This window comes from Cervus canadensis, chromosome 23 (genome assembly GCF_019320065.1).
Source record: "Cervus canadensis isolate Bull #8, Minnesota chromosome 23, ASM1932006v1, whole genome shotgun sequence".
NCBI classification, from domain to species: Eukaryota; Metazoa; Chordata; class Mammalia; order Artiodactyla; family Cervidae; genus Cervus; species Cervus canadensis.
In genome coordinates, this window is record NC_057408.1 from 22,830,234 (window position 1) to 22,856,953 (window position 26,720).

Genomic DNA, 26,720 nt, shown 5'->3' on the forward strand with positions numbered 1-26,720 from the left:
ACACTATGATGGTATAAAAAGCAATATAATAGTAGACTTACCAGGTTATACAAATTCTCAGAGAAGAGCACTTTGTTATTACTTACACTTTAAGTGATACTTGATAAATAGGAAATTAATGATAAATTAACATATAGGCACCATAGAAATAATTATTTTGGAGAAAAATAACTTCAAAATAAAAATTCATGTTACAGATTTATATATATTTAGGTAAAATCATATTTTCTAAGAAATTATATTATATTCAAAGCTTTTATGACTTTTTAAAAATATGAAAAAATGTTGAATATTTCTATGTATTTTATATATACATATACATTTTTCCTTAAAAGTTACATAGTGCTAGATTATGGGATGTCAATTAATTTGTCAATGTCAATTATTCAACATTCTATGGTTAAATTTAAGTTGTTTACCATTTAAACTATTAAATAAATATTATACACAGATGATGTATGGGTCTAGACAACAATTTCCAAAGAAATGCTAAATCATTAGGTGTAATGGTGTTGAGAAGCTGACAGTCCATGACATCTTAGAGCGTTAATCAGTGTTAGCATCATTAAAGGGGATACAGTCAGATATTTTGTGCTTCATAGAGGAGCAATAGAAATTTCACAGAACCACCTATAAAGTATTCTAAAAGTTTAGTCTCAAATCTAACCAAGCCTCAGATCTTTTTGAATTCACAGGAAATACAAGAACTTCCCAGGTGGTGCTGGTCATAAAGAACCCGTCTGCCAATGCAGGAGACACAAGAGACATGGATTCAATTCCTGGGTTGGGAAGATCCCTCAGAGGAGGGCACAGCAACCCACTCCAATATTCTTGCCTGGAGAATCCCACTGACAGAGGAGCCTGGTGGGCTACAGTTGAAAGTGTTGCAAATAGTTGGACACAACTTAAGCAACACAGTATGCATAAATGAGAAAGATAATTTGAGTGACCACACACAGAAGATCTCAGCCAATGCTAGGATGAAGGATAGTCTACAGGAACAGATAACCAGGTTTTACTGACAAATCATTGACATTAAAAAAAAAGGACTGTTGTTATAGAAAGAGACCTATAAGAGGTAACAAGCACAATAGTGAGGACTTTGGAATTTGATGTTTGATGAAGATGGGGGCACTTTGAAAAATAGGATACATTCCATATGATCTGGTTATTAAATATTTATAAAGACAACCTGCATACTTTTAGAATGTTAGGCTGTGGTAATAATATGGTGTTTATTTTTTTAAAGACCTTATAGCACACTGAAATGTCTATTGCCTCAGTGATGTGTTGTCTGGGATTTGTTGCAAAATATCACAGAACAACAAAGATGCATAGGTATCAACAAAACTTAGCAAAATACTAATATTTGATGCAGCTGTGTGATGGTTTAGTGAGAGTTTATTATAGTTACCTTATTTTGCACATTTGAGATTTTTCATAAAGAGGTTAAAATGTTATGACAACTATTTTCCTACTCACGGTTTTGAGTATTTATGGGTTATTTTGGGGTGTAAATTCCCTCTAATTGGACTGCTGGATCAAAATGAAAGTAGTTCTTATGGTTATTACATTTTATATCACAATTAATCAGTCACACTATAAATGCCTTTAATCTTTATCAGTGGATTGTCATCAGTCTTCATGGAAACTATCTCTTTTTCCCTAAACAATGTAGTTACCATTTTGACTTGTAAAACTATCTATTAAGGATATCAACCTTCTGTCTGCCCCATACATTACAAACATGAACTTGCTTCAGCATGAGCGTTTAAACTTGTCTATACATTCTTCCACACTGAGATGAGCTTAGAAATGTTTAGTGATATTTATTTCTCTTCTCCATTTTATTATCTGCTATTAGAATCACAACCTGAAAGTCAGAAACAGGAAAGATTTCCCTGATATTCAGGATCTTGTCTGGTACTATCGACTAGGGCTTGTTATTCTGTGTTAAAAATAAGTAGTTTCACAAAACTCTAGTATCAGGACACCGCTGAATGACCCAAGTGGATCAAATAAAACCAAGACCAAGTCAAAATATATGAACACTGACAAAACTCTGTCCAAGCCACAAAAGTGATCAAATACCACCTATTCTGACTCATACCCATGTTTGCTACTTCTTTGTCAATTACATTTTTATTCAAGTTTTAGTTTTTCTCCTTGTAGATAAGGTTCATGAAGACACACAATTGTAGGATTAACCCTATCCCAAATCAGAGCAAAGCCCACTTCTTTAAACTCTCTCCCCAAATCAACCAGCAAGACTGGGTCTTCTACTAGGTCCTTCCCAATGCTCTCCTTATTAAGACAACCCAGGCACCCCAATACAAGTGTTCTCCCAGGTTGAAAAACATCATAAATGAAATTGTTCAACTACAGATGTTGGTGGTTTACAGCTGCAGGACTTTGACAAAAGTCATAATCTGCTGCAGTTTCTTCATAATTTCATCTCATATGTACTTCACTTTTATAGTAATTAGCATGTTAATATAAATAGAATCCACTTTACTTTTAGTTTTTAAAGGATGATTTTTTTTCCCACAATGATTTAACCAATTTTAATGTATTAAATCATATTCACTACCATTAATTTGTTTTTCAGGCTTATTATGTCATCTCAAAAATTGAATTCCTCCCACTAAAGTATCAGGAAAAAAAAAAGAGACATACATACTTTTGTGTGCAATTTCAAAACTTTGAAATTTAGTTTACTTTTATGCTAAATAATTGGATATAAATGAAGAAAAAAATATATAGATAGATATACTGAAGCACTTTTTTAAAATCAAGAGTGTGCCCACTTGAAAATAGAGATGCACTAATAGCTAAAATATTTAAAAGTCACGATTTTGTTTGCTTCCTCCTGACAGTTTCATGTTTTTTCATGCCTGGATGTCTTTACCTGTGTTTTCATTTTCTACCCAGAATGAGCTTCCTCCTCTGTTCATCAAGTTAACTCTTGGACACCATTCAGCCTCAATTTAGGCAACATGGTCAGTGAAAGCTGGCCTACACATTCCTTCTCTGTGAATTCACAGCATAAATCACACCCTGAAGGACTTTGCTTACCCGTCTGTCTCCAACTAATCAATAGGCTTACCAAAATGCTTCATTCATGTTGAGTTACCCAACATCAGGTCAGGAGGGATGCAATGAGTGACCATTTACACTACGCAGTGTTTCCATGACTCTGAGTGAGTCTGGGTTAGGGATTTGGGAACAACACCAGGTAAAGAAGATACTATTTCTGCAATCTCTGTGCACTGGTGATACTTTGTTAGTTTATTACATCCACTGCAGGAAAAGATCCACTCCCATTCAAAGATCTAATAAGATAAAATAGAGGACATAGAAAAAAAATCTGATAAAGGGGCAGCTTGGAAAGACGTGAAAGTGTTAGTCGCTCAGTCATGTCCAACTCTTCGCAACCCCATGGACTATAACCCACCAGTCTCCTCTGTCCATGGGATTCTCCAGGCAAGAATACTGGGATGGGTTGCCATTCCCTTCTCCGGAGGATCTTCCCAACCCAGGGATTGAACCCGGGTCTCCCACATTGCGGGCAAATTCTTTACCATCTGAGCTACCAGAGAAGCCCAAAGAGATGGCTTTATTATCATCAAATGATAGTTGAGAGTCAAGTTTTGTGATTCTGTACAGGTCATCCGGAGACCCCTCTGCACAGGCGGCGTCAGGCCCACTCCTCTGGTGCATAATAGCAGGCGTGCGGCCGCAGGCATTTTCCAGAATCCGGAAGGTTCAGTCAGGAAGGAGGTGAGCAGAGGGGAGACGAGGAGGGAGGAGGAGAGCTTGCCCTTCTCCACGTGGGTATCAAATGAGCAGGGCTTCACTCTGAGGCTGGAACCTTATGTTTTTTCTGCTTGTATCTCACTGACCTGCATAAATATTTGCTGAATTTGTCAAGGAAGTGACCTTTCAGCTCTGACCAGGGTGTCTGCCCTCTAACCTTCCTCTTAGGAAGATTTTTTCTCAGAGAAGGATTTTCTTTTCAACTCCTGAATTGCCTCAGGACACCTGCCAGCAGGTCTCTCTGTCTGTTCGTTTAGCCAAGCACTTATCTGGCCTTTAGTGAGACAGATTATTTTTCCACTGGTGTAACTATTCTGTAGTGTTATTGTATTGCAATCCTATTATTTCTTTTTAATTATATCTTGTTATATATGAAGAAGTATTTCACTGGTGATCCAAAATACAAAGCAGCATTGTTACTTTTGTGTGTGTCGTTAACTCTGAAAATACCAATTTATTGTTCCCAAATTGATTTCACATGTCACCTCAGGCGCTTTCCTTGATATAAATGTCTATTCACTAACAAAGGTTCATAAACACACACTTATTAAGGTTACACTTTCTAGAAAAACGGCCGCATACTGACAAAGGACACTCTCATCCCTCCTATTGCTTTAAGCTAAAAAATCTGGGATTTCTCTCAGTATTTGCTCCCTTGTGCATCTCATCTTAATCTAATTTCATCATCAAAACCCAAAGGACACAGAGCTTCAGAGAAATGTCACAGAAATCTTCTGGCCCCTGTATCTGTAAGCATTACATCATTTCAAGCCATTTGGACAACAGATACAACCTCCTAATTCATCAACTTGTTGCCACTCGTGTACATGCACCTGGCATTTTCCAAACAAACCACAGCATCATCTTTGACGAGGTGAGTCAGCCCAAACCTCAGCTCATCCCTCAGAACCTTTCAGTGCCATCTCAGTAAACCTTAACAAAGTCTAAACTTGTCACCTGGCCAATAGAACACCCTAACCCCAAAGATTTGCACCAAACCTAACCCTCCAACTTCACTATTCACTACTGGCATTCTTCTTATACCACAAACCAGGCAAGATGCACTGGCTTTCTTTTCTTTATTATATTCACTTGCAAAGTTGATCCTGCCTTATGATTCCAGGCTTCATCACTTCTTCAGCTCCAAGCACTCCTGACTTAGTAATGTCTCAACTCCAGGGTCACCTGCTGAAGAAAACCTCCCTGAACACCCAGTTTTCCCACGCCGGTTGGCCTCTTTTTTCATATATCTTATTCCTTTTCTCATTATCCCCACTCCTCCTTTCTTCAAAATGAGAGTCTCTAAAACATCTTTACATTAGAAGTTGAAGACAATGACAAAATGCTTATTTAAAAGAGCAAGCCAGTTGTAGACGCTTGGATTCTGCTTCATTGTCTAATTTAACTTTCTTAACACCTTTCAAAAACCAGTAAAAAGCAAAGACCTCCTGCGATGTAATTGACTATGCCGATATAACTGCAATGGGAAAGAAAAGTGTGGGTATTTATGCTGACACAGAGACGCACATCTATAAATTAAACATATAAACAAATTTTACCTTTTTATGCTTTACAGACTTGAGTAGGTGTGTTTGGTTGAGATAATCAGGGACAGAAATTCAGAATATAGCAGGAAACTTAACAAAAACAAACTCCATCTCATGAATGTAAATATAGCAAGTGAGGCTATTACTTAAAAGAACTAAAGCTATACAAACACCTCTTAACACATGCATGCATGCGTGGTTAGTCGCTTCAGTCATGTCTGACTTTTTATGACCCCATGGATATACTTTCATTTAAATAGGATCATAAGTTATGTGTTTTCTGTCATCACAAACATCTTTATTTTACTCTTTTGCAATCTTTATTGTCTTTTCCCCCCACTGGACCTAATCACTCCCAGAGGTAACCAATGTCAGTGATGTCCTTCCATAACTTTCTGCCAGCTTATATGACTGCATGTTTATTCAAAGACACATACACACTATACCTTGTCCTATAAAATTAGAATTATGTTCACAGCTGGGGATCGTGCTTTACCCAATTAACAGAAATCCCTCCAAAACAAGATGACAATTCCAATTCTTTCATTTTCTTCATGATGCCCCACTGTATATTAAACAGGCACCACCTGCTCTTCGAAAGTTTGCTTTATGCCACTCCATTTTCACACAAGACCCACGTCAGTACATGTTTTGCTAACCTAAAGCAACTTACAGAGGGTTTTCACTTTTATGAAAAAAAAACCGCAAAAAGCAGAAACCACATTCAGCCTTTGTCTGTCTTGCAGCAAGCCCTGTAGAGGCTGCAGGTACCTGAGCAGGGGGCGGGACCCCCCAGCACCTTCCCCGGGACCCACGTCAGTTTCACAACATCAAGCCGCCAGAGATTCGCACCCTGTAAGCATCCGGGCTTTACTTCCCTTGCATCCGTTAGCAGGATGCCCTAATGTGATTGCTGCTTTGCTCCTATGTCATTTCGTCTTACGAAAGGCTTCATGAGAATCCTCTACATTCAGATCCCAGGGAAACCTGTATTCCACAATTTCTGCCCCTATTCACTTTTGCAGGGATCCTTAACTTGAGGTTTTAGTTTTTCATTCCACTGTTTTTTGTATAATGGCCTTCAAGTGGTCTCCATGTGGGACGAAATGGCAGAAGTAGAATTACTGATTATTTTAATTTAAATAAATACTCCCATATTGCACTTAAATAAAGCTGCAATAATCTTTAACATATCAATTAAAAATATTTTTGTATATATTCCAATCAATAATGTTACCTATCAGCATTCTGATAGCCAATTTTATATAAATTTATAGTTAGAGCTACCAGTAAGGTTTTTATATTTTACATATGTATTTTTATAGTTGTACTTAAAACCTCACTGAATTTCCTGCTCAAATAATTTACCCATTTTCTCATTTATCCATTTATATCTATCTCAGTTTGTAAGAGCACTTTGCAGCATTATTACTATTACTATTATTAATCTTAGAGCTTTGTCATGCATTTACAAATGTATTTCCCAAACTCTTGATTTTTCAGTTGATTATAATTTTGCTCATCATGGTTGCTTTTGGTTTTTGTCAGTTTAGTGTTTAGACTGAACCACAATATCTTACTGAAAAACCCAAACGTTTTGGCTAAGCCAACACTATTGAGTCCCGTGTGTATGGCTGTATAATATTGAAAGGCTAGCTATTCTGAGGTCATCTCTCTTGGGGATCACAGATATGTGAGCAGACTGTAGGTTCCCTTGGAGAACATGGGCCTAACATGGCGAGTCATCCTAGCAGACAGGATGATAGGAAGGAAACACGAGAACTTGGGCTTGAACAAAAAGAAGGTTGCAACCCTAGCATTCCATCATTTATAGTCCTTGTATCCTCAGAAAATTTATATAATGTAGTTGAAAGTTTTAAGATGTAGTCCTGTATAATTAGTTCCACCCACCAATGAATTAGATACATATTTTTTTATTCCTATAAATAAGGCAATCACTCATCTCTAACACAAAATCAGTGCTTGTCAGGAAGGAAGTTTAGCTCCAATTATTCCGAAGATCATTATATGTGTTAATCGTTCAGTCCTGTCCGACCCTTTGTGACCCCATGGACTGTGACCTGCCAGGCTCCTCTGTCCATGGAATTCTCCAGGCAAGAATACTGGAGTGGGTTGCCATTTCCTTCTCCAGGAGATCAATACAGGTGCCAGAAAATCTGTGAGAGGTCCAATTTTAAAAGTTTTGCCCTATTATTATTGAAAGCACATTTGGATTTGTCAGAAAATGAGTTCTGGCATTTGGTTCAGAAAGTATGTGCCATGATTGTCAGTTTAGTTCAGTTCAGTTGCTCAGTTGTGTCCAATTCTTTGTGACCCCATGGGCTGCAGCATGCCAGGCTTCCCTGTCCATCACCAATTTCTGGAGCTTGCTCAAACTTATGTCCATCAAGTCGGTGATGCCACCCAACCATTTCATCCTCTGTCATCCCCTTCTCCTCCTGTCTTCAATCTTTCTCTCTTTGCTAATGAGTCAATTCTTCACACTAGGTGGCCAAAGTATTGGAGCTTCAGCATCAGTCCTTCCAATGAATATTCAAGACTAATTTCCTTTATGATTGACTAGTTTGATCTCCTTGCAGTCAAAGGGACTCTCAAGAGTCTTCTCCAACATCACAATTCAAAAGCATCAATTCTTTGGTGCTCAGCTTTCTTCACAGTCCAACTCTCACATCCATACATGACTACTGGAAAAACCATAGCTTTGACTAGACAGACCTTCACTGGCAAAGTAATGTCTCTGTTTTTTAATATGCTGTCTAGGTTCGTCATAGCTTTTCTTCCAAGAAGCAAGCATCTTTTAACTTCATGTCTGCAATCACCATCTGCAGTGGTTTTGGAGCCCAAGAAAATAAAGTCTGTCAGTGTTTCCATTGTTTCCCCATTTAATTGCCATGAAGTAATGGGACTGGATGCTGTGATCTTAATTTTCTGAATGTTGAGTTTTAAGCCAGCTTTTTCACTCTCCTCTTTCACTTTCATCAAGAGGCTCTTTAGTTCTTCTTCACTTTCTGCCATAAGGGTGGTGTCATCTGCACATCTGAGGTTATTGATATTTCTCCCGGCAATCTTGATTCCAGCTTGTGCTTCATCCAGCCCAGGATTTTGCATGATGCACTCTGCATAAAAGTTAAATAAGCAGGGTGACAATATACAGCCTTGATGTACTCCTTTTCCTATTTGGAACCAGTCCATTGTTTCATGTCTGGTTCTTATGGCTGCTTCTTGACCTGCACATAGATTTGTCAGGAGGCATGTTTGGTGATCTGGTATTCCTATCTCTTTCAGAATTTTCCACAGTTTGTTGTGACCCACACAGTCAAAGGCGTTAGTGTAGTCAATGACACAGATGTTCTTCTGGAATACTCTAGCTCTTTCTATGATCCAGTGGCCGTTGGCAATTTGATCTCTGATTCTAAATCCAGCTTAAATATCTGGAAGTGCATGTACTGTTGAAGCCTAGCTTTGAGAATTTTGAGCATTACTTTGCTATCATTTGAGATGAGTGCATTTGTGTGGTCTTTTGACCATTCTTTGGCATTGTCTTTCTTTGGGATTGGAATGAAAACTGAACTTCTCCTGTCCTGTGGCCCCCGCTGAGTTTTCCAAATTTGCTGGCATATTGAGTGCAGCACTTTCACAGCCTTATCTTCTAGGATAGTTCAGCTGGAATTTGAAATAACTCAGCTTGAATTCCGTGACCACTACCAACTTTGTTCATAGTGATGGTTCCTAAGGCCCACTTGACTTTGCACTCTAGGATATCTGGCTGTAGATGAGTGATCATACCATTGTGGTTATCTGGGTCATTAAGATCTTTTTGTATAGTTCTTCTGTGTATTCTTGCCACCTCTTCTTATTATCTTCTGCTTCTGCTGGTCCATACCTTTTCTGTCCTTTATTGTGCTCATCTTTGCATGAAATATTCCCTTGGTATCTCTAATTTTCTGGAAGAGATCTCTAGTCTTTCCCATTCTCTTGTTTTCCTCCATTCTTTTGTTTTCCTCAATTTCTTTGTATTGATCACTTAGGAGGTGATTCTAAAATCACTTTATTTTTTTCCTCTAACATTTGGTTCTACATTGATGATGAAAGTGTATGTCCACGTGTACTCAATCACTAGGTTGTGTCTGACTCTTTGTGACCTTATGAACTGTAGCCCACCAGCCCTGTCTGTTCATGGGATTCCCTAGGCAAGAATATTGGAGCAGGTGGCCATTTCCTTCTCTAGGGCATCTTCCCGAACCAGGGATAGAATCTGTGTCTCCTGCACTGGCGGGCAGATTCTTTACCACTGAGCCATTTTACCAGGGAAGCCCAGTGTAAGTATAACCTCCTCAAATTCTCAGTTACTTGGGAGTCTACTCACCATGAACGAGACTCATGCTGGTGGTGAAAATACAAAGTCAAGCTAGAGGATTCTCTAATAGTTAATATTCATGCTTGGCTAGATTATCCTTCAATATCCATTCAGGTCAAAATAATATTGCTTATGTTATCTGATGCAGCATTCTAAGTCATCACAGACGTGCCCACTGAAGAGGTCAGATAACTCAAAGCTTGTTTTTACTTTGCACATCAGAGACATCACAGTGCCTTCCTCTGCCCAAGTGAGATGCCCCATGATCACAGTGAGAACACAATTGAGGCTTCCAAAAATGTGAGGCAGACTTTCATATTGGCCCCTAAAAATGTGCTTGTGTGACTCTTAAATTTCTATTTGGGTTCTGTGTCCCTTTACAAAATTGTTTAACATGTACACCAGATCTACTTAGCAAAAGTTAAAAGATGTATGGTGTATCACACTCCATCAGTAGAATTTTGATTTCCTAAACAGGATAAATAAACTGTGCCACTAATTATTAGAAACTCATATAAGAGTTTCAATTAAATATGTATTATCATTTTATAGAAATATAGAATTTCTATTTTTTACTACAGGGTTCAAGAATATATAACTCAAACTTGCCAGTTTTCTTCAATTATTCCAAGATAGCGCCTGCACAACTTGCCAGAAAAGACAAAAGTCCCCAGGGACTTGCTCACCCAAACTTTGTCATCTAAAGTGTTTGGCAAGAAGGCAGAAGCCAAGACTTAGAGACTGGAATCTGCCTGAGGTTTCTATCCCCAACAAACCACCACTATTCATTTCATAATTTCATAAAGCTATCTTTCAATAAAGAGTTTTCTCTCACTCACACACATAAAAAACTGAATTGTAACAATGAACAATTCAAATGTCAGCCTACACACCTACAATCAATGTTCTACATGTTGCTAAAAATACATTCATCATACAACTTACTGAATAGAACCAATAAGAAGTATAATAGGAACTTCAGCTTTAACTGTGTCTTCAAGCACATCCTTTTAATTTCCTCTGTTTCCCTCATCAGTCATTTGTTCCTTTATGGAGGCTCTTAGTTTAATAATTGAAAACATGGGCTCTAGAACATGGCTACTGGTCACAAAAACTGCACATTTACTGTATGACACACAGTATATTACTTACTACAGGTTTCACATGGAAATGGAATGATGCCTACTCACCAGATTGTTACATGAGCTATTTGACTTAATCTACAAAGGACTGATGCTGAAGCTGAAACTCCAACACTTTGGCCACCTGATGCAAAGAGCTGAGTCACTTGAAAAGACCCTGATGCTGGGAAAGATTGAAGGCGGGAGGAGAAGGGGACAACAGAGGATGAGATCGTTGGATGGCATCATTGACCCGATGGACATGAGTTTGGGTAAACTCTGGGAGCTGGTGATGGGTCGGAAGGCCTGGCGTGCTGCAGTCCATGGGGTCACAAAGAGTCGGACACGACTGAGCGACTGAACTGAACTGAACTGAATATTCCTAGCTGAAGTTCGGGCACGGAGTATTATTCCATATACTGCAACTATATTTATCTTTCATTGTCTATTTAAACTCTTCCTGTTCTTCTAAAACATCCAATCCCATTAGTTTACCTCATATAAAAATATTATCCTTCCTCACACCGTTGAGAGAAAAAAAACAATATAACAGATTCCCTGGTAACTTTCTAGCATCTAGATCCACATGTTCATCCCTTGTCCTTGTTACAGTTTGACCACCTCTGGGAGTAGTGAAGGACAGGGGATACAGTGAATGAGGCTTCCTCAGCTGGTCCTTCACTCTTGCTCCTGATCTCACCTACTGAGATCTCAGAGAGCTCATCCTTTATTCTTTAGCACTCTCATTTTTTTTCACATTTTATTCTCATTCCCTTTCCTTCTTTCTCTGTCTCTCTCACCCATCACCCTGAACTCCCTACTTTTAACATCAACATTTAAAGCTATTTGCTAAGTCACTTCAATCGTGTCTGACTCTTTGCAACCCCATGGACTGCAGCCCACCAGGCTCCTCTCTCCATGGGATTCTCCAGGCAAGAATACTAGAGTGGGTTGCCATATCCTTCTCCTTAAAACTGGTTGAACCTCTCTTAAATTAAAATTTAAAACAACCTACCAATACATTTCCATTTAGCTTTAATCCCCCTTATTACCACTGACACAGTCCTCACTGACATATCGCCAAATCTCCTTGCTGATAAACCCAAAACACTATCAGACTTCAATTAATTGACCTTCAGCACCGTCTTTTTATTCTTAATACTTTCTGTTCATCCTTTTCAGGGTCTCCTTGCAGTTACTGTGTACTCTTTCAATCATGTAAGTATCGTTGTTACTCTAGTTCCTCTCTGATTTTCACAGTTTCACAAGAATGGGGATATATTAGTAAAGAAAATAAAAATTCCTTACTCATGCAATTTAGCTTATATGAGTGAGGTCATAAGTGGAATAAACAATAAGCAAAACAAGAATATTATATAATATTTTAAATGTGATGTTTACTATAAAAATAGAGCAGAATAAGGGTATTAAGGATGTTAAAGTAGGAGACATAATGAAGAGAGAAACATTTTCCCAAAGAGGAGGGGAGATTTATGTCAACCCGGCAGGAAAAGCATTCCAGGAAAAGGATACGGACAGTGAAAAGCCATAAGGGGTACACCCAGGAGGGAGATTTTTCATTTTGAGGAAATTAAGGAAGATAAGTAAGAGGAATACAGCCACTGAGACTGGAGTGGAAGTAGACTAGAGGGATGCCACAGTTATAATCCGAGGAGCTGATGGAAAGCCAGATTGCATCGGGTCACTGGATTAATTTCAAATGTCATCTGAGAGAATAAAAAGCCATTGCAAGGTTTCAAGCTGGCTAGTGGCATGACTGACTTATTTTTAAAAGGATTACTCTGGTTGCTCTGCTGAAGTAGCTTGGAAGGTGGTGGGAGTGACAAAATTTCGAGAAGGAATAGAAGCCACTGCAATCATCAAGGAAAGTAGTAATGCTGGTTCTGCCTAGACTGACAACAGAGGATGTTAATCAGAAGTGGGCAGAGGCTTGCTGTTTTGAAAACCCAGTAGGATGTCAGACAGATTGGAGTTTGGTGTGTGTGTGTGGAACAACAGAGGAAATTGGGAATTATTTACTCCTGTTGGGGATTTCTTTCCTTCCAGTGGATCTTCCCTGTAGCTCAGACGGTAACGAATCTGCCTACAATACAGGAGACCCGGCTTCGATCCTTGGGTCGGGAAGATCCTCTGGAGAAGGGAATGGCAAACCACTCCGGAATTCTTGCCTGGAGAATCCCATGGAAAGAAGAGCCTGGCAGGCAACAGTTCATGGGGTTGCAAAGAGTCGGACACGGCTGAGTGACTAACACCACTACTACGTTCCAGCACCATAGTCTCCTAGGTTGTTGCTACCTTACTAGTCCCACCAGGTCTTCATGGATTACTTTCTTTCTTGTATTAACAGCTGTTTATAGGGGTGTTGGTCTGAAAAAAAATGCCCAACCATTAATGAAAAGAGATGAGAGCCTCTGTCTCTGCAAGTCCTCCAGAGACGGTCTAACTTCTCAACTTAGATTTGTAAGGACGTGGAATCTGAGTCTTAGCTTAATAAGAAACAGAAATAGAAGTGTTAGTCCTTCCGTTGTGTCTGACTCTTTGCAACTCCATGGACAGTAGCCTGCCAGGCTCCTCTGTCCCTGGAATTCTCTAGGCAAGAATACTGGAGTGTAGCCATTCCCTTCTCCAGGGCATCTTACCAGCCCAGGGATCGAACCCAAGTCTGCTGCATGGCAGGAGGATTCTTAACCACTGGGCCACCAGGGAAGCCCATAACAAAACACGGAACTAAGGAAATAAGTAATGTGAAATTAGCAATCAGGAACAGGGAAGATGCTAATTTCATATTATCCATTTGCTTAGTTCTAGGTGCCTTTGTTAATATATGTTTGTATATACTATGTGTGTGTAGACACATGCACATAAATGTGTATAAACATACGTACACAAACATACACACATGTGTATACATATACATTTTTAAATGGCTACATAAATGCAAGTTCCTTAGAAATTCCACTGTTTTTGTTTTAAAGAAGAACAAAAAATTAATACAAATTCTGGTATGATATACCTGGTCTCTTTCTAAGAATACTGGAAACACTGATGATGTCCATAAAATAATCCATCAATGATTTCATGGAAATTCAGAATTTTAAGTATTCCTGCAATTGGATCAAGAATAAACAAGTAACTTTAGCCCTAGAAGTTATAATAATGATTAAACTATATGCTTTGTCAAAATAATCTTCTCAAAGAGATTATAGTTTAACTTTTACATCTTCAATTCTTAGCAGAAAGGAATAAGACTTCCATAAAATGGACCATTCCATTGTCTCTGAGACAGGAGGCTCACTGATCTATTTTGGCAATGAGACATATAATGAGGTAGAGAATGATTCAGAAAACCCAGAGCTTTGAAGCATGTGCGGCTGCATATTAATGACCGCATCTGTTATGTTCTGCCTAGAGTTCTCTATCTGCAGAAAGTTGCATAACCACTATCAGGAGATTTAAAAGGCTTCCCATTAATTTGCAATGGCAGCAATTAGCAGAGATGATGCTAAGCCTTGCTAGATTTCAAGCTGTCGGTGTTTGGTCATTTAAATGTGTATGTGTGTTTTTTTAAATAATGTGTCTTTTTTTTTAAAGATAAATTTGTACTATCATTGGCTAAACAATTTATATATATGAAAAATACTTTCATGAGTAAAGATTTCCTAGACACCTAAGCATATTTATAAATGATATCTGAAGTCTCAGAATGGAACCCATGAGGTATATAATGATCTTGTAAAGGAAGGAAATTAGAGATACTTAAGAAATATAGAAATATATTAGAGACCAAAATCACTGAAGTCACAGAAATAGTAATCCACTGGGTTAGAAAAATCCTCTAATGAAAGTATGGCCTGAAGAAAAAAGCACAGGATCAGTTGTCAGGATTTGCCCTGCTAAAAATAAAAAAGTATGTTGCAACAAGCAAATCCTATTTCCTACAATCATCAGGTTTTTATCAGACAGATTTTGAAGTTGAATTAGAAAATATTTTCACATAAGAATGACATCAGCAGGATGGCAGAATAGGAGATCCTGGGCCATTCTTACCCCTAAACCACACAAATTCAGCAAAAATTCACAAATTCCCTCCATAGGAAATGGAGAAATTAATTGAAAACCTCCAGCATCCTAGAAGACAAAATCACACTTGTTGAAGTTAGTACAAATATTCAGGACACACTCTAGTTAACTGGAGTCCCTGACCCCTTGTGCTGCTGTAAGATTGGGAAGAGACCGTATAGCTCTCAGCTTCACCCAGGGGAGGGCAGGGTCTGAGCATCCAGGGCTTTGACTTCACCAGAGAAGGAGCATGTGTCTCGTCCATCCTGGATGCCTGCTGAGTCTGGCACCATCTAGCCATGCAGGGAAGAACAGAGACAACAGCTGGTAGAGACCATGCACCCTCCCCCAAGTATAACACAGAGGAACTGAATGAAGAATTCCAGCTCTCAGCTTCTCTTTGTGGAGGACAAGATTGATCATTGCATCCAGTGCCACAGATACCTGACTAGCCAGTCTCAGAGCTCTGGTGAGTCCAACGCAGTCTAACCGCCTGGTGGAGAGCAGAGAAGGCAGCTTAGAGAGCAACCTGTCTCTCCCCCGGCTCAAACCCAAGCTTCCTAAATACTTCTTTGGGAGAGAAAGACTTGGGGGAGGCCTTCAGAATCTTTGGCCAGAGAGATAGATGAAGGTCTTTTCCTGAGCAAAATCCATCTATAAAGATGGAGAGGTGTCTGCTAATTGCAGACAAGCTATGAGGCAGAGGAAATGAAGGCTAACAAAGATGCTGCAAACAGAGGGACCAGAAACAACTTCAAAACTAATTCTAATGAAATGCATGTATTTGATGTGCCTCACAGAGAATTAAAGTAACTGTTAAGTAGATGCTTACTAAAGTGAAAGAGATAACAATGCATGAATAATGTGATGATTTCAGAGAGAAAGTATGAAAAAGTATCAAAGAGAAATCACAGACCTAAAGTGCCTAATAGTGAACTGATACATTCACTGTAGGGGTTCAATATCAGACTAGATCAAGCCTGGAGGTAGGTTGTTCCTGATGATGGTACAGACTCTGAAGAATAACAGCATCTAAATCAGGATCAATCCAGCTCTTTGTAATTCTCCCACTGCAGCATTGATCAAGAAGTAAATAGAAAATACCTGAATCTGGAAAGCAAAGACTTCCTCTGTTTGTGTCACACACTTATTTATAGTTACAGTGAAGATTTAACTATTTAAATTACCAACATAATAGGATCTGACAAATGAGGAGGATTTAAAACTGGTTACAGTTGATGCTGGTTACAGAACCTGCCAAACTGGAGGATATATGTATGACTGGTAGAGGAGAAAATTAATCCATTCCATAGTCACATGTTTCAATTCTGAAAGTACTGAAAGTCTGCCTGAAAAGTTCTGAAAGTTTGCCTGAGGTCAACCATATGTCTAGTATCATTGTATCCGATATTCCTACCCATATCTTTATAATAAACTCACATTATCCAAGAAAAGTCAATAAAGAGTATTCCATGAGACCATAAAATCTTCTTTGTCAATGAGGAGGATGAAAGGCTAACTCTTTTATTCAAGATGAAAACACAGGTGGAAGAGAATTTTTTTTTTTTGGAAGAGAATTTTAATCTAGATTTCCTTGACTCCATTGAGAAAAATTTTCAAGGTCAAAGTCAGTGTAATTCTCCTACTGCAGCATCTACCAAGAAGAAAAAAGAGGAAGCCTGAATCAGGAAAGCAAAGTTTGCATTTATCGTCTGTCACCTCACAAAGGAATGAGCTCCATGTGGACTGAGATTTCATCTGCCCCAGTTGCCCCCAGATTCATAGAACCTAAAAACAGTATTTGGTGCCCAATAAACAAATCACTGTTGAAGGGATGACTAGTAAGCTTCAATGAACATTAGCTCATATATCAATGTTACCACTTACTCAGAGTATAGACAGGGACTGAAGCTATGAAATTAAGTTCCTTGGAAGGAAAGCTATGACAAACCTAGACAGTGTATTAAAAAGCAGAGACATCACTTTGCTGACAAAGGTCCATATAGTCAAGGCTATGTTTTTTCCAGTAGTCATGTACAGATGTGAGATTTGGTCCATAAAGAAGGCTGAGAGCAGAAGAATCAATACTGTCAAATTGTGGTGCTGGAGAAGACTCTGGAGAGTCCCTTGGATTGCAAAGAGATCAAACCAGTCAATCCTAAAGCAAGTCAGCTCTGAATGTTGTTGGAAGACTGATGCTGAAGCCTTAATACTTTGGCCACTTGATGTGAATGCTGGGAGGGTGAACATACAAGGAGAAGGAGGCAGCAAAGGATGAGACGGTTAGATAGCATCACTGACTCAGTGGACATGAATCTGAACAAACTGCAGGAGAGAGTGGAGGAAAGGTGAGCCTGGTGTGCTGCAGTCCCCAGGGTTGCAAAGAGTTGGACACAACTTAGGTGACTGTAAGACAATAACAGAGTAAGTAACATACTAGTATTTTCCCTGGATGGGATATCCCTTTTGTATCCAGAGATCGGAGATCATCTCTCTTGTCATCTCAGATCTATACAACACTGCCAGGCCAGCTCACAACTGTGAAGCAACTATCTCTTGGCTGTGAAATCCCTTCATAAAATTTATGAACTTTCTTCCACAGGAGAGGACAAATCACCATCAGGGTTCCTCTGAGATAAGCAAGTCTGAAGCAATCTTGCACCTCAGAAGCATTCAAGCAGTCTGCAGAAAGAACTGGCAGACAGCAGCAGAGGGAGAAGACAGAAAAACCCACCTTTCTCAAAGTCCAGCACCCTGGAGACTCTTACTGGGAAGACTTACTGGGAACAGTCTCCTTGGCTTCACAATCCATATGCCCTTCTCTGTGGTACAAGGGTTGATGCTTGAGTCAAGCCTAATTTTAAAATTCTGTTCAGTAAGTCCCTTTGAGAGATTGTAAGAAACGGTTATTCAATTTAAAATAAAGTTTACATCAAGCATCCCTGGAGAAGGGAAAGGCTACCCACTCCACTATTCTTGCCTGGAGAATTCCATGGACTGTAGAGTCCACGGGGTCACAAAGTGGATATGACTGAGCAACTTTCACTTACATCAAGCATAAATGGAGAGGAAGACTGTTTGAAATGATGGCTCTCTTAGTGGGAATATTCACATGTGTATACTAACTTATTGCTATTTTGTTGTTGTTGTTCACTTGCTAAGTTGTGTCTGACTCTTTTGCAACCCCATGGACTGTAGCCTACCAGGCTCCTTTGTTCATGGGATTTCTCAAGCAAATACTAGAGTGGGTTGCCATTCCCTCCTCCAGGGGATCTTCCCAAACCAGGAATCGAACCTGCATCTCCTGCACTGGCAGGTGGATTCTTTACCACGGTGCCACTAGGGAAGCTCTGATGCTGTTTTACATTGACTAATTCATTGCCCACCTAAAAAGTCTCATTTAGAATACTGCGCTATTATAAAAGCTCAAGCTTGCCTTTACTATTACTGGATATTAAGCTAATTGCTATAATATAAATTTTGTTGACATCTTAGCAGAAAATTGATTATGGCATAAAAGTATTTGTTCAGTTGGTCTCACATATGGAAAATCTTAATTGTAGAGCTCTTGGACACAGAAATATATCTCCACAGCAGTAGTAATAAAGGATTGATTTTATCGACTAAGATTGCATATAGCATCTGTTACTCAGTATTCAAAGGGTGCTTCCAGCATGCACAGATGGAGACACAAAGCCTTTTCAAAAGTTTCATCATTGTAATGAAGTGTATTTAATAGAGTATGGCACTTTTCAAAAATTATTAAAATATCCACACTAGCAAAATGCTTGGTTAACTTTTTTAAATGTTCCTTTTGATTACTCTGTATTTTTTAAAGAATATGAAAAATTACCTAGTTTAGTATATTACAGCTTACTCTTAAAATTAGCAAGAAAAAACTACCCACATTTCCATGATACCACGTTCCCCTGTTTCCATTCCCTTCTCTCCATGCAAATAGCCATGTTTTGAAGGAGACCTGTACCTACACACAGGGATTTATGTGAGTTTTATGAAGTTTTATGAAGCAGATGGACTAATGCAATGGAGTCTTGCCATTTCTTCATGAGATTATCACTGCAGACTAAACAATACTATTCTGGATTTGTATTTTTATTCATTACCAACAATCATTCCTTCCATCTTTTCTATCTAATAATGCATTTTTAAATAAGTATTAATTAGCCAGAGAGCACACTAATGCCTGTTATGTTAATAGCCCACTTTTATTTTAGGTTCACAAGTTAAATTTCTAATTTTTTTCCCATTGAATTACTATCTTGCTACCGATGCCACCATGATAAAGACTCTTTCATGAATGGATGTTTCTCGAGGCAATTTTTCCTTAGTAATAAACATCTGCAGTGAAAGAGAAAAATTATTACTCATGGATCGAAGTAGGTATTGCAATACCAACAATATTTATGAGAACTGTAGCTTAGACACTGGTGGTGTCACCAATCTCAGTAGCCCCTGAAGACAGTTCTGATCATTACACAAGAATTTCAACTGTAAGAGCAAGTAAAAAATCTACATTTTTCCTAAGGATATGAATTTTTCTAATTTGAGAATATCACCTGTACTTCACCTATACTTCAGACAATATTAAATTGCATGCTTTGGGATGAACCATACTCTTGATTTTGAGAATATTTGTTTTGTATATATGGATAGATAGTTGATAGAAAGCAGTTTAAAGAATAATAAAGTCATAAGAATTAATTTCAAACATGCTGTAGATTTTAAAAACGCAAAGAAAATTAGCTTGTGCTCATTCAGTGGTTGATTCTTCCTTTGTTAGACCTCCTATGTCCCTGTGTTTGGTTTTGTTTTTTTTTTAATTGAGTCAAGTACATATTTTGCATTTTCCCTTAATCTAAGAGTGAATAGAGAAATCTTCAATATTTAATTATAATCTGGTATATTTTCCAGCATAACTAGTCATTCTTTGATTTCTGTTACTGTTTGTTTTGTCTGATTTTGTGTTTGTCAATGGGCAAAATGAAAGGAAAATGTTGATATGAGATGACAAAGCCTTTTTAATATTTAAAATATTTTCTTTTCTCCAAACTATGTAAAACAAAAGCAAATGACTTTATCATTTCATTCCATAAATACTTAGAAACTTGCTGTGATTTGCCTGCCTTTCAGGATCCAACAAGGAACAAACATGAGTCCTTCCCTGAAGAAGCTCACAATACAAATAGGAAGAAAGGCCCGGGACTCTAATTCATGTGTCACACAAGTACACACAAGCTTATAGTTCTTCCTGTTGCTCCTGAAACATATCTTATTATCTAGTAAAGCTCCAAATAAACTTGCCAGTTCCTACATTGTACTAAGTCACTGAGCCTGTTACCTGCCTAGCTAATGTAAAAATACAAAATACAAAAAAGAAAACGACGCTGACTTAACAGGGACCTCACGAAACTTACAATCTTACAAAAAATAATTTCCCCTTCATTACAAAGAAGATTCTGCTTGATGATGTATTGATTTCTCAAGTTAATACCAAAATACTTCCCATGCAAAAGTTTAAAAATCATCAAGGGTATACATCTTTCAAACGTATATGCAATAATATTATGCAACAATTGTGCTTATTCCTAACAAACTGCTTAACATGGAAATAACACTCCTTTGTGGCAGAACACCTCTTCCCTTGCCTCCTTTGTGGTTGCCGTTGTTCAGTCGCTAAGTCGTGTCTGGCTCTTGGCAACGCCAAGGATTGCAGCACATCAGGCTTCCCTGTCCTTCACCATCTCCTGGAATTTGCTCAAACTCTTGTCCATTGAGTCGGTGATGCCATCCAACCATCTCATTCTCCGCCACCCACTTCTCCTTCTGCCCTCAATCAGAGGGCATTGGAGTCTTTTCCAATGAGTCAGCTCTTCACATCAGGTGTCCAAAGTACTAACACTGTGTGAGTTGAAAGTGAAAGTCACTCAGTCACATCAAACTCTTTGTGACCCATGGTCTGCCCATGGAATCCTCCAGGCCAGAATACTGGAGTGGGTAGCCTTTCCCTTCTCCAGGGGATCTTCCCAACCCAGGGATCCAACCCAGGTCTCCCACATTGCAGGCAGATTCTTTACCAGCTAGCCACAAAGGAAGCCTAAGAATACTGGAGTGGATAGCCTATCCCTTCTCCAGTGGATCTTCCTGACCCAGGAATCTAACTGGGGTCTCCTGCATTGCAGGCAGATTCTTTACCAACTAACCTATCAGGGATCCTTTGACCCCTGTATAAATCTTGGTTTTTAAGAGCTCAGTCAGTTCTAATGACTGGTGACCAGGTCTAATTGCCACTAGAGCACTTTCCTCAGAATTGTCCCTGTTTTTCTTTAACCTTTCCCGGTTTCTTTCTCTAATAAGCAACACATGCTTGTCTAGAGTTTCAGTCTCATAGAATGTGAGGTGACAATATGATTAATTGAAGTAAACATAGGGCTATACATCATCATGGCAAGAACACAAACTCCTGAACCATAAGAAACTAAATCATTTGGAGCTAATTCTCTCTCATTTATTAACAATCAAAAATTATTTAATTTTCCTGAGCCTAAATATATATAAACTATAGATATGACACCCCGAACAGCCGAGTGGTACATGAAATTCAACTAACATTATAGAAAAAAGTAGCGCAATGCCTTCCACACGGTCAATTAGTGAGTTAATGTCTTTCCATATCAGATTGTTTTTTAACTGATGATTTCACTTCCTGAAGCTTAAGAAAATGATGGATACCCTTGGTGCCTTGCTAACTAGAAAATAATTTCCATGTGCACTGAACAGTGTATTATCATAACAATTCTTTATATATTACGTATTCTGTCCTTTATTTCTAAGCTTTTAAAGTAAAAAGTAGATTGTTAGATGATATTACATGAGTAAAACTCCATGATTGACTTGTCACCTAGTAAAAAGCCAGCAATATGACTTGTCATTATAAATAAGGTAGGAGAAGATGAAGCTTCAAATGGGTTTACCATTTATTTCTATTTCATTATGTTTAGTTTTAATTGAAAAAAAAATGCAACTAATCCTATATGTATTTTTCCATAAAGCCTGCAAGATTGAAAAGTAAATGTGGCATCAGTATGATTTATGCCGCAATGGACTATTTTTCCTAAAAATCTCAATTAAGCTTTCTCTAGGGCTTGCAGTTTTGAAGGAAAATACTGTACTTTTCCCTTGTGGCCTCCAGTAGAAATATTCTAAAGTTAACTAACACTTTTTCTTTGTAGCACCATATAGGAATACAGAAGGGCCAAAATCTTGAGATGTGTCAAATTACTTTTGGAAATAATGACTTGTTGCCATGGTAACCTAGAACCTAACGAATCTATCACAAGATCTCAGTCCAGGTAGGAAATGAACTGCAGTGGAGATTTTAAAATAGTGACTCAGTTGCCTGAATCAGAAATGAGTTTCTTTTTTTCTTCAAGTATTAGATAACAGAGCATCATCTAGCAAATGAACCCTTAAGTCAGGTTTAGTTATTTCCCCCCCCCCAAAAATGGAGAATTACTATGTATAGAACTGATTTTAAAAGAGGATGTTGGCAACACCTTCAAGGTCATCTTTAAATGTGTGCCCTTTTTTATTGTACTTTACTGTCACCCGATAGACATCAGTAGTTTATGTCCAGGAAGGGCATTCATGTTAGAGTGATGGTACCACTGTGAATATATCTTAGACTGAGTTTGAACATTAATTAAAGGAACAACACAGGGACAAGCAGGTAGCGTGATACACTCTTACTCTTAGAGACCAGCAACGACATCCATCCTACCAGTGGGGAGAAAGGATTGACAAAACTGTGTCTGCTGCATGACTCAGTAGATCCTCAAGACACATCACGGGATTGGCACTCCATGCCCCAGAAAGGTGCGCGGGATGGAAAATGCTACGTCACACCTGAGGCACACGGACTGCGGAGCGTTCACGCTGCTGCCTCCCTAGGGCCTGATGCCCCAGTGATATTTCTTCTTCTCCTTAAAGCAACTCTGATCACCAGCCCAGGTCAGATGCATGAGACAGGTGCTCAGGGCTGGTGCACTGGGAAGAACCAGATGGATGGGATGGGGAGGGAGGCGGGAGCGGGGAGCGGGGATCGGGATGGGGAACACATGTAAATCCATGGCTGATTCATGTCAATGTATGACAAAAACCACTACAATATTGTAAAGTAATTAGCCTCCAACTAATAAAAATAAATGGAAAAAAAAACTTAATAAAAAATAAATTTTAAAAAAAGCGACTCTGACTGACCCCATGGGGGAAGCATCATGTCTCATCAGAAAACCATATAACAATCCCAAATTGTTTCTGATATCAGAGTCTACACAGTTTGTTCAAGTTTCCATAATGACGAAGCGTGAAACTGAGGGTAAAACTAAATGTGAAATATTTGAAGAATAAATCATACAATGATCCCTCTGCTCCTGGAAAGCCTACTAAACATGCTGCATAACTTCCCAGGGGATACTCTCCAACCCCACAGCTCCCAGGAGATAGTTGTCAGTATATATCAACCACCACCTGAGTCCACATCATTAGTGTGGCAAGCTGAAGCAAAGCTTCATAGGTTAGAAGGGAGCGGTGGAGGGAAGCGTAGAGAGCCTCCAACCTTCACTTGCCTTGGGCAGTTGGAACTTTAGCAACCCAAGGTACTTTAGAAAAATGAAAGCCAGGAAAAAATGAACCTCCTTTGCCCACATAGACCATTCTATGTTGGAATATACAAGCATTAAAAAAAGAGTTAAAGCTAAAAAAGCGCCAAACCAAAACCAAACTAAATACAGTGATTGAACTTATATGAACTCTATGAAGAAATCCCTTTGTATTCTTTGGAACAATAAGGTATCAACTCAATAGTTACAATTGTCTCTCTTTCTATTCAAGTTAAAAGAAAAAAAATTGACTCAAATGCTGGAGAAACAAAGACAAACATAAAAAACCTATTTGACCTGAAAGAAGGTACTGTAGAGAAAATAACCTAAATACAGATATTTTGGGAGCCGTGCAGCCGCCTAACCTCCTTGTGACAGAGCCACGGTTCTCTGATAGCTCCAGAGAAGCACTTATTCTAGCCAAAGAGTTCTGCAAAGAGTTGCTGGAGGAACATTTATTAGAAGAAAGGTGTAGAAATAATTTGGATAAAGTTAGGGACTTATTAAAAGCTAACTCCTGCTCTCAAAAGTGTTAGGGTGTTTTAAGAAAGTAACATAAGTAAAAGCTCAGAGATGTTAGGCAGGTGGCATGGAAAGACTTATGTTTAGGAAGAAATAAATATTTAACATTCTTAGAAGATGGAAGTGTTTAAAATGTACCCAAGTGAGAGGGAAAAAAAGTCCTTCACAAGAGCAATAAGAACATGGGCCAAATAGTAAGTAGTTAGGGGTATGAATGATTAGACATAGAGTAATGAATACAGTAAATAGTCCAGGGAGATTCTGAGCGTCTGGACTGACCATTAATTAAAAGATTTTAAGAAATAAGGAAGGCAATGCGTGTTCTATTTTGAAGCACAGTGCACCTAAGGTATCTTTGGGACATCCAAAAGGTGACAAAGATCAGCCAGTCTGAATTTAAGAGAGGACAAAAAGATAAAAGATTTGAGTGACACAAGGATCCATGGTTATATAACCCACGTGAAAAATGACATGATGCTTAGTTTTGACCTATAAAATAAGACCTAAATTTCAATTTCAGCTCGAAGATATAGAATGCTGCAGTTAGGTCCCTTCTACCCACACACCAAGGAAAACAACAGGAAAGACAAAATGATTTTCTTGCTTGCATGATAGAACGGAGAGCGCAGAGAAGCACTTACCCCGCACTGTAGACAAGCACCTCACACAGTCATGACCCGAACTGAAACAAATGATAACATGGCAGAAGAACCGGAAGGGAGTGACTGGAATGCACTTCTATAGTTATTTCGCTGCATGTAAAGCGCTATACAGTAGTATGAAGGGTTCTCAGATTAATTAAAAATGTATATTGCAACCCTATGACAATCATTTTAAAAGTTCCCTCCAAAAAGCGTATGTGATAAATCAATAGAAGAGACTAGATGGAGTCATAAAATCTCACTTAAAATGAGAAGACAGAAAAAGAGGAAAAATGATACAATGAATAGAACAGCAAGATGGTAGGTTTTAAGCCAACTTTATCATAATTATTGATATATAAATAATTATATAATAATTAATAATTATATAATTAATAATAAATATATAAATATTTTAAACAAATTGGTTAAAAAATAGCCAGTCAGTTCAGTTCAGTTGCTCAGTCATGTCAGACTCTTCACGACCCCATGAACTACAGCACGCCAGGCTTCCCTGTCCATCACCAACTCCCAGAGCTTGCTCACACTTCATGTCCATCGCATCGGTGATGCCATCCAACCCTCTCATCCTCTGTCATCCCCTTCTCCTCCTGCCTTCAATCTTTCCCAGCATCAGGGTCTTTTCCACTGAGTCAGTTCTTCTCATCAAGTGGCCAAAGTATTGGAGTTTCAGCTTCAACATCAGTCCTTCCAATGAATATTCAGGACTGATTTCCTTTAGGATGGACTGGTTGGAACTTCTTGCAGTCCAATGGACTCTCAGGAGTTTTCTCCAACACCACAGTTCAAAATCATCAATTCTTCAGTGCTCAGGTTTCTTTATAGTCCAACTCTCACATCCATACATGACTACTGGCAAAACCATAGCTTTAACTAGATAGGCCTTTGTCAGCAATGTAATGTCTCTGCCTTTTTAATATGCTGTCTAGGTTTGTCATAGCTTTTCTTCCAAGGAGCAGGCGTCTTTTAATTTCATGGCTGCAGTCACCATCTGCAGTGATTTTGGAGCCCAAGAAAATAAAGTCTGTCACTGTTTCCATTGTTTCCCCATCTATTTGCCATGAAGTGATGGGACCAGATACCATGATCTGGTAAAAATTAGCCAAATTGGAAACAAAAGTTATACCCTGATATATACTGTGTACAAGAAACATACACTTATTATCTAAGGATTTAGGTGGTTAGAAGTTAATGGATGTAGAAAAATAAATGATCCAAAACTAATCTAAAGAAAACTGGAATAGCTCTACTAATTTCAGACAGTTAGATTTCAGATCAATGGAAATTATTAGGAATAGTGAGGGATATTACATGATACAAATGAGTCAATTCTCGAAGAAACATAATCCTGCATGAGTATGCATTCAAAAACAGTTTCAAAATTTATAAGGCACAGATTGATGGGTTAAAGAGGTAAAATGAGACACATCTATTAATTTACTTGAAGACTTTAGCACTTTTCTCTGATAACTGATAAAACATGTAAGGAGTAAATTAGTGAGGGTTATGAATAATCTGAACAGCAGTCTCAACTACTTTAACTGACATAAGAGAAACACCAAAGAAACCGTAGTCACTCAGTCATGTCTGACTCTCTTGCAGCCCCATGGACTGTAGCCCACCAGGCTCCTCTGACCATGGGATTCTCTAGGCAAGGATACTGGAGTTTACTGCCATGCCCTTTTGCAGGGGATCAAATCCCAGGTCTCCTGCATTGGAGTCAGATTCTTCACCCTCTGAGACATCAGGAAAGCTAATAGAACACCCCATTTAATAAAACAGGAAACATTCTTCTCAAGTTCACAGAAAATATTATCCAAATAGATAGTTAAATGAATATCTTAAATGAATTTTTAAATAGAAATCATACAACATATGCTTTTACACCGGGTACTTGAATTAAGTTATGTATCAAC